This window comes from Malania oleifera, chromosome 5 (assembly GCF_029873635.1).
Source record: "Malania oleifera isolate guangnan ecotype guangnan chromosome 5, ASM2987363v1, whole genome shotgun sequence".
In the NCBI taxonomy this organism is placed as follows: Eukaryota; Viridiplantae; Streptophyta; class Magnoliopsida; order Santalales; family Ximeniaceae; genus Malania; species Malania oleifera.
The window spans coordinates 109,521,883-109,530,631 of record NC_080421.1 but is presented as its reverse complement, the minus strand read 5'-3'; positions in this window follow the sequence as shown (position 1 = coordinate 109,530,631).

Sequence of the window (8,749 nt, the reverse complement as noted above, 5' to 3'; positions counted from 1 at the left end):
GGATTCAGAATAAAAGGGAAACTAAGGCTCAAAAATACCACCCCAAATAATGTTTTATGCCCCCGGTTCGAGTTGAGGCGCTTTTGCAAGATGTTGACCGAACTTGTTATTTAAACAAGCTGCCTACGTACCTTTTCAGGATCAGGTCATTACGTAGTTCAGACTCAACATTGAGTCTGACAAATCATTTAAGACTACAATGTATACCAATCTGGTCAGGAATTTCATTTGGACCGTAATGTAGGCTAAGGATATGGGTTAAAGAAGAAAGGAAATACATAAGGCTCAAAATCATCAATTTCATCAAGGGTAATTTGGTCAAAGATCACATATGTAGTAAGTCTCTTATTTTCTTTCTTCTTCCTCCTGCTTTTCCCTTTTTTTTCCTTCCCTTTTAATCTTCTTTTCCTTCTTTTACTGCAACTTTCACTTTTCCTTTTATAAAGGAATCTTGACTTCATTTTCATTTGAATTTCAATTGGGACCAATCTTTTAAAAAAAACTGCCCCAGTGTGGGGTGTGATCCTTTGACGGGTTAATCAAGAAATGAATCTTTCAGGCTCAAACAGGGTTTGCAAGGGATTTCTTTTTTTTGACTTTCTTTTGGGTAGCAGAATAATGGCCTGCCATCCTTTTGGTAATGACTATTGTCTCAAATGATTTGCCAAACGCTAAGGGACCCAAACCCAGGTTGAATTTTTGGTGATCTGACTTTTAAGAAAAAGCTGGTTTAACATTCAGGCTCAATTTGGTTAACAAATAGTAAATCATTGTTTGGGTTCTTTTTAGGGATAACTGGTCGGCCAAAGAGGGCCATCCATCATTTGATCAAAGCATGAGTGATTAATTGATAGGAAATTATCAGAACAGCGCTACCACTTCTGAAAGTAACAAAAAACTTCTTCATATCATCTGAATTCAATGATTGTTTCATCCTTTAACATCTCACGAATACTGGCAATATTACTTTCCCTATTCCGACATGAAACATAAGTAAACAAAGTTTGGCAACTGGACTCATGATGCAAGTAAGATAATGAAATGCATAACTCATTTTATTGAATATAGAAAATGTTCCGAGACACGGATTACAAAAAGCAAATAACAATGGAAAACAAAAGAACATTAACTGAAAAGGATTAGATAATCAAAAGTTCGGTACTCCATCATTTTAGCCTTGGTGGATAATGACTGAAACCATTGATTTGGAAACCTCCTGAATATGTTAACCACTTCCTTCCTCGTGTTTGGGCAAAGGATTCCCCTGGACTCCCGGTTGCTTGTCATCGAATGCTAACCATCCAGCATCTCTTAATGACTGCACCTTATGCTTGAAAGCCCAACAACGGTCAATAGTATGGCCGGGAGAATTAGCATGGTACTCACAATGAACCCCAGGATCATACCACTGTGGTGGAGGGTTCGCAACGGGCGCCCCAGGGATTGCAGATACCATCCCCCTTTCCCGCAGCTGAGGAAATAATTCAGCATATGTCATGGGAATAGGGTCCACCCTTCGGAAGTTTCTATTCACATTCCTATCTTGTGCTTGCTGATTCGGTGGACCAGAGTGAACAATCTGTGGCCTTGTGCCTGTATGCATCGTTTGATTTACCATGGGCTCAAAACTAGAGTTTCTATTGGGCCATTGGTTCCCACCTCTGGCATACTGATTCTTCCAATTAAACTGCCCCTGTATCATTTGAACCTCTTCCTCCTTCTTCCTATTAGTCCACCTTTTGCCTAACCCAGTTTCCGAGCCATTATCCTTAACTAGGCCTGCCTTGATATCGCCTTCAATTCTTCCTCCCGCAGCCACAATATCCATAAAATCGTGTTGAGTTGCTCCCCGAAGGTGTGTGCGGTAGGGGTCTTTTAATGTACTTACGAACAAGGAGATAGCCTCTCGGTCACTCACCGGGGGGTCCACTTGGATTGACATATCTCTCCACCTGTAAGCATATTCTCTAAATGTTTCGGTGGATTTCTTCTCCATTTCTTGTAGCATCATCCGATCAGGTGCCATTTCTGTCACATGGCGGTAGTGAGTAACAAAGGCATTGGCCAAGTCCTTCCAAGTGCGGACCCGAGCCTTATCTTGCTGAATGTACCAACGGATAGCGGACCCAGTCAAACTGCTTTGAAAGCAATGCATCATTAGTTTTTCATCGTCTGAGTACGCGGCCATTGCTTGGCAATGCATCACTAAATGTGTTCGAGGGCACCGGGTCCCGTCAAACTTTTCAAAGTCTGGCATTTTGAACTTCGGCGGCAGGGTGACTTTAGGCACTAAGCAAAGGTCATTTGGATTAACTGAATCGAAAGTATTAGAACCTTACATTGCTTTTAAGCGCTCTTCTAATACGTCACAGCGACGCTCAGCCTCAGATTTACTGATTCCCATATCAGACGGTATTAACGGAGGAGTTCCTACCACTGGGAACCCCTGTGCTGGCATAGCAGGGATGAAAGGAGGCATACTCGGCGGTGGACCCCCCATGACACTAGGTGGCGGAATTGATGTTTGTCCATGATCTGGGGTGAACCCTGGGGGATGAGCGGGGTCCACATCTACTTCGGGATCAACATGCACTGCCTTTCCCTTGTTCATCAGTAACTCCAGAACCTTACTTATCTTGTCATTTATTTCTTCTTGTCCTTGTTCTAGACCCAGGACTCTAGTTTCCAATTGTTCACTCATTTCTCTCGCTCTTCTCCTAGTATTGTACTGATGCGCGGTGGTCTCAATTATTGCTTTATATTACTCAAACGACCTCTTTGAACTGAAAACCAACAATTTCCTCTTTAGAATCATGAATGCACAATTATGTACTGAATATGTTTTGATGCATGATTAGGGTATGCAATAGGTGTTTATGCATGGATGCAACTAGTGCACTTATATATACAAACAAAGATATAAACATGCATACAGCCTATCGTGCGTGACTATGTATGAAATGAAATGCATGATGTCCTAAATTACTACTTAGCTAGAATTCTAGAAAAATCCCACTAATAAAACGGGTCAAGATTAACATGACCATTGATGGGCCACGATTTCAATTCAATTTCTCCCTTACCCATTCATTTCCTTGATGATGGTCTATGTACCTCAGATTCTATAAAGGGTCAAATTATGTTCTGAGGTTGGGGTTGACCCAGGCTAGTCAACCCATCGGATTCATTCAATGTGGACTTATGGACTTTAGTGTGCACTTGGGCCTCAAGTATTTTAAAATATGGGCTTCGAACTATTTCATGATGGGTTAAGGTCCTAGTTGAAAAGGAATTGGGCTTGGATTACTTGAAAAAATGTTAGCCCGAATTTTTAGGCAATGGGGTTGAAGCCCTCTTTTGAAATCTGGGTTTGACCCTTTTTGGAAATCATGTCTGGGCCAAGTTTTCACTTAGGAAAATGTCGGGCCTAGGTTTGTTTTTAAAGAATTGGGCCCGATTTATTTGAAAAGGATTGGGTCGACCCATATTTCATGATGGGCTGAGGCCTTAGTTGAAAAGAAATTGGGCTTGGATTACTTGAAAAAATGTTAGCCCGAATTTTTAGGCAATGGGGTTGAAGCCCTCTTTTGAAATCTGGGTTTGACCCTTTTTGGAAATCATGTCTGGGCCAAGTTTTCACTTAGGAAAATGTCGGGCCTAGGTTTGTTTTTAAAGAATTGGACCCGATTTATTTGAAAAGGATTGGGTCGACCCATATTTCATGATGGGCTGAGGCCTTAGTTGAAAAGAAATTGGGCTTGGATCACTTGAAAAAATGTTAGCCCGAATTTTTAGGCAATGGGGTTGAAGCCCTCTTTTGAAATCTGGGTTTGACCCTTTTTGAAAATAAGGCATGGGCTAAGTTTTTGCTTAGAAAAAGGTCAGGCCCAAGATTTGTTTTTAAAGAACTGGGCCCGAGTTATTTGAAAAGGGTTGGGCCGACCCATATTTTTAAAATGTTTGGGCCAAGTGCTTCGTTTTTTTTCTTTTTTTTTTGAAAGGATGGGCCATGGTATCATTATTGGGCTTTTTTAGAATACTGGCTAAGTAGTATGTAAGTCTAAAATGAATGCAGAATGCATGGTATAATACAAGGTATCTCACACCATATATACAACATACTATATGTGGAGTAGGATGTGGCTCCTGTCCCAACCCAAGGTAGGTATATATATACAAGGTTCTTCATGGCTCTATCCTAGTTAAGGAAGACTATAGACAAGTATGTGTGGGTAGGCTCTAATTCTTATATACAAAAGGTTCCCAATCTAACCTCCATCCTCACCCAAGAGGGGTTTAGACAAAGTTTAAATTGAGCGGAGTGGTTCGCGGGTCCCCACAAGCCCTGCCACGTGGGGACAAACGCTATTACACTCCTATCTAATCCTAGTAAGGAAAGCTCGGGTATAGAGCGTGAGAGTGTGTGATTTTAATTTTTAACCTAATCCCACTATCCCCACATTTATTCACATGCTATAAACAATATGGAAACAAGATATTTACAATTAATATATATATTCAAAAGATAAGGAAACACAATATATGCAATTAATATGTTTATTCACAAAAAATTTGGAAACAAAAATAAGGAAACAAAATATTTATGATTAGTATACAAAATATCTATAATTAATTTACTTTTTCAAAATATCTTACAATTAATATGCTTTATTCAGAATATCTACAATTAATATTTAAAACAAATTAGGAAACAAAATATTTTTGATTAATTAAGGTTATTTACAAATTATGGAAGTAAAATATCTACAATTAATCAAAGTTATTTACAAATTACAATATTTACAAAATAAGGAGTAATTAAAAGATTTAATAAATTTAAACTTGGGATAATTTCTAATTAATTAATGGCTTGACTCTCTATGTCCCCAGCGGAGTCGCCAAGCTGTCGCGACGTCCCGGGAGCGCGTGTGCCCCCGGGTGGCGAAATTAAAAAATCAATTTTAATATTTTCATGGAAAAATCATGGAAAAAGTCGGAGTCGCCACTAACCTTTAGTGCGGTTAGAACACATGATTACTACCCCGTTAGGGGTAGAATTGGTCTACATTACCAGAGTTGGGGTCGGGAGTTCGGTTACGCGAGGGGAAGGTACGAGCACCCCCTACGCGCCCGTTCTTACGAACGGTACCTAATTAATTTGAAATTATCCCTAAGTTAATCTAATAATTCTTTAAACTACTCCTTTTATGAATTAATAAACACACATGAAAAATGAATAAATAAATATATATATATATATATATATATATATATATTCCCTCAGAGCTTAAGGTACGTGAAGCCCGAAGGCTCATACCCCCCGCGTTAAAATCATAGGGATTAAAATCAAAATTATTTAAGAAAATACACTCCCACATTTTAAAATTGTACGTAAAAGTTTTATAGGAAAATATTAGTATGGGAGGTTTTAATAATAGATATAATAATTTAAATAAATAAATAAATTAGTAATAAACTAGAATATTAGGATACCAAAATACGTACTAATTAACATATATAATAGAAGCTAAAATATCTAACATACCAATAATAGTAGAATATAAACATATAATATAGACTAAGATAATGAGCATATCATAATATTAAAATACTACATGTACGTTATAAACAAAAATACTTAAACATACCATAATACACATAATTACGATAATAATAATAAATATCCACAAATAATATAATACGTAATAGATTACTATAATACTATATGTACTAGACATACCATATAGTAGCATGATACCAAAACACCAAAAATATTACCTAAAATATTAAACTTACCATAATAGTTAACATACTAAAAGTGTTATAATAATAGTAAATATATAGTATTACTCAAGATGCTATATTAAAAGTTACCTAAAATGCTAAATTATATACATGATGTTACTTATAAATCCTAGGTTATTAAATACCTAATATGACTAACATTTTAGAATGCACATACAACTATAGTTTTAAAATATCACTACAACTAATCTACTAAAACTCCTAACATGATATATAACTCGACCAAAATTCTAAAATACTAATAATATACTATAAAGTTAACCTACAATATATGCATGAATAAAATAATATTAAAAAAAAAATCTTACACATAAGAACCACAACAAGATAAAAAAACCGAAACCTAAGAATACATATTGCACATACAACTTAAATATTACGCACTAAAAAAATGACAACATAAATTATCACACTTAAATATTACAATTGAAACCTTACCTTGGCAATGAAAAGACAAATCCTAAAAAAAATGCTTCCTTGGCTGTGAGTACAGCCAGAACTGGAGGAGCAAACTGGTGTTGAGCCGGTGATCGTGGCTGTGGGGGGAGCAGGCTGGAGCTTGGCACGGCTAGAGCTGCTCGTGGCTTGTCTCCGTATGATCTCTGACGGCGACGGCGTGGAGGGTGGACGACGACAATGGTGGAGAAGAGCCCGTGAGTCGCTGGTCTGGCGTGGCTTCTTCCGAAGTGGTGTAGCTGGTGTTGGCCGAGAGGCCTGCTGTGCTGGCAGGGGCTCGCCGGTGAGCTGCGTCTAGAACAGGCGGCCGGCGTTCGACTGGGTTGCCGGCCTGTTGCTGTGAGGTCGGGGCTTCTGGCTGCCGGAGAACCGCTGGGTAACCGTGTGCGCTTGGGGCAGAGGAGCTGGAGAGGCTACTGCAGGAGTGCGAAGATGGCTGGCATCTCGTGGAGTTTGGAGGCTGGCTTGATGCCTCGGCTACAGAGGTATGGCTGGAATAGGGATCTGAGAGGAGAAAAGCCAAGACAGAAGGGAACGAGGGATGAAGGAAGAGAAGGAGTTGGGCGGAGGGCTTAGGCAAGTAGGGAACAGCAGGATGGCTGCACTAGTGAGAGATGGAGAGAATGAGATGGAGAGTGTGAGATGGCCCTGAGGCGGTGGCAGCGAGAGAGAGAGAGAGAAGTTTAGGTTTTTTTTTTTCTTTTTGCCCTTTTTGGCTCCTCCCCTCTGTGCTGTGGCTTCCTTTGTTATATAAAAAAAAAAGAATATCCCCGAAACCCTAAACAATTTTCCTTCTTTGGTTTTTGGTATTTTTCTTTTTTTGGAAATAATATATACTACTATAAGGAAATAATAATAATAATAATAATAATAATAATAATAATAATAAGGTAACAATATATATATATATAAAATAATAATAATAATAAATAAAATAATAGTAATAATAAAAAAAATACCAATAATAATGATAATAAAAATAATAATAATAATAATGAAAATAATAAATAATAATAATAATAATAATATGGATAAATGAAATAATAAGAATACTACTAATAATAATAAAATAATAATAATAATAATAAATACTAAAAATGTTAACAAAATTAATAATAATAACAAAAATAAATAATGATGATAATAATAATAATAATAATAACAGGATAAATAAATAATAGTAATAATAATAATGATAATAAAGGTACTAAAAATAATAATGATAAAATAATAATAATAGTAATAAATATATTGGGCCAGGGTAAAAATGGGGTGTCTACACCCACTTCGGTCTCGAAGTTGTGTGGGGCCCACATAAGTTTTCAAAATTTAAATTTAATTCTTTTTAAAAAAAATACTAAAACATGGCTTAAAAATAATAATAATAATAATGATTTTTAAAAAAATTAAAAAATAATAAATAAATAATTAAGTAATTAATTAAAAATTAATTAAATGAAAGTGGTGGCAAGCACTCTCACATGACCTCCATTCTTATCCCATACCTAACTCATGCCTAACACATCCTATGCCTATTCCTTAATTTTAAAAATTTATAATTTCACCCCTCTCTCCACACTTTTATAAATTCCATTTTCTTCTCCAAAATTTTCCTATAAATAGGAAGCTCTTAACCTTCATTTTTCACAAAAAATTTTCAAAGGACGAGCAGGATTAGTGAGTGAAAAAATTAGTGTTGGAGGGAAAATTTTTGCTATAGTTAACTTTCTCACTCACTCACTCTTTCCGATCTCATTTCTTAGAGATAGTCATTGTGTTCGTAGCACAAGGTAAAAGAAGAGGTAAGTAAATTTGATTATGTTAGATTTCTTTTAATTTAAAATTCATATCCAACTTTATTTGTAAGTAAATTTCAATTATTTCAGTTAGTTTCATAAAATTCTCTTGAGTTTATTTTTACGCATATTTAATTATACTAGTTTTATCTTCAATATTCTTACATTTATTTTTGAGTTAAGAAATGTTCTAAACCCCTCAAGCATCTACATCATTAATTTCTATTCAATAAAATATTTTTAACACGAAAATTGTGTGACATGAGTTTAATTATACGTTGCATATTTCATGAAAATATAAGTAAAGATTACATGAGTTGATTTTTTTTTTATGTTGCATATTTCACGAAAATATGAGTAAAAATGAGATTTTCATGATATTATTTTAATTATACAAATTATATAATAAAAATATTTTTAAAATTTCTTATGACAAAGAAAGTTCAAATTACAGATGTTCGGTACCGTAGCTTAAAGTTTAAATGGATCAAAGTGCACCCATACTGTTTACAGAGTGGTTTTATATGGTAGTAGATTTCTCCTGAGTGCACACCTGGGGTCGGACCAGGGTTTAATAGGGAAAATTCCACTTAATGATGATGTACATTGATTTAATTTGGCCGGCCAGCCAGCGAAGTCCAGTTTTTGGACAGCACAACCCAGTCATGGGGGTAAACATGACTTACGATTAA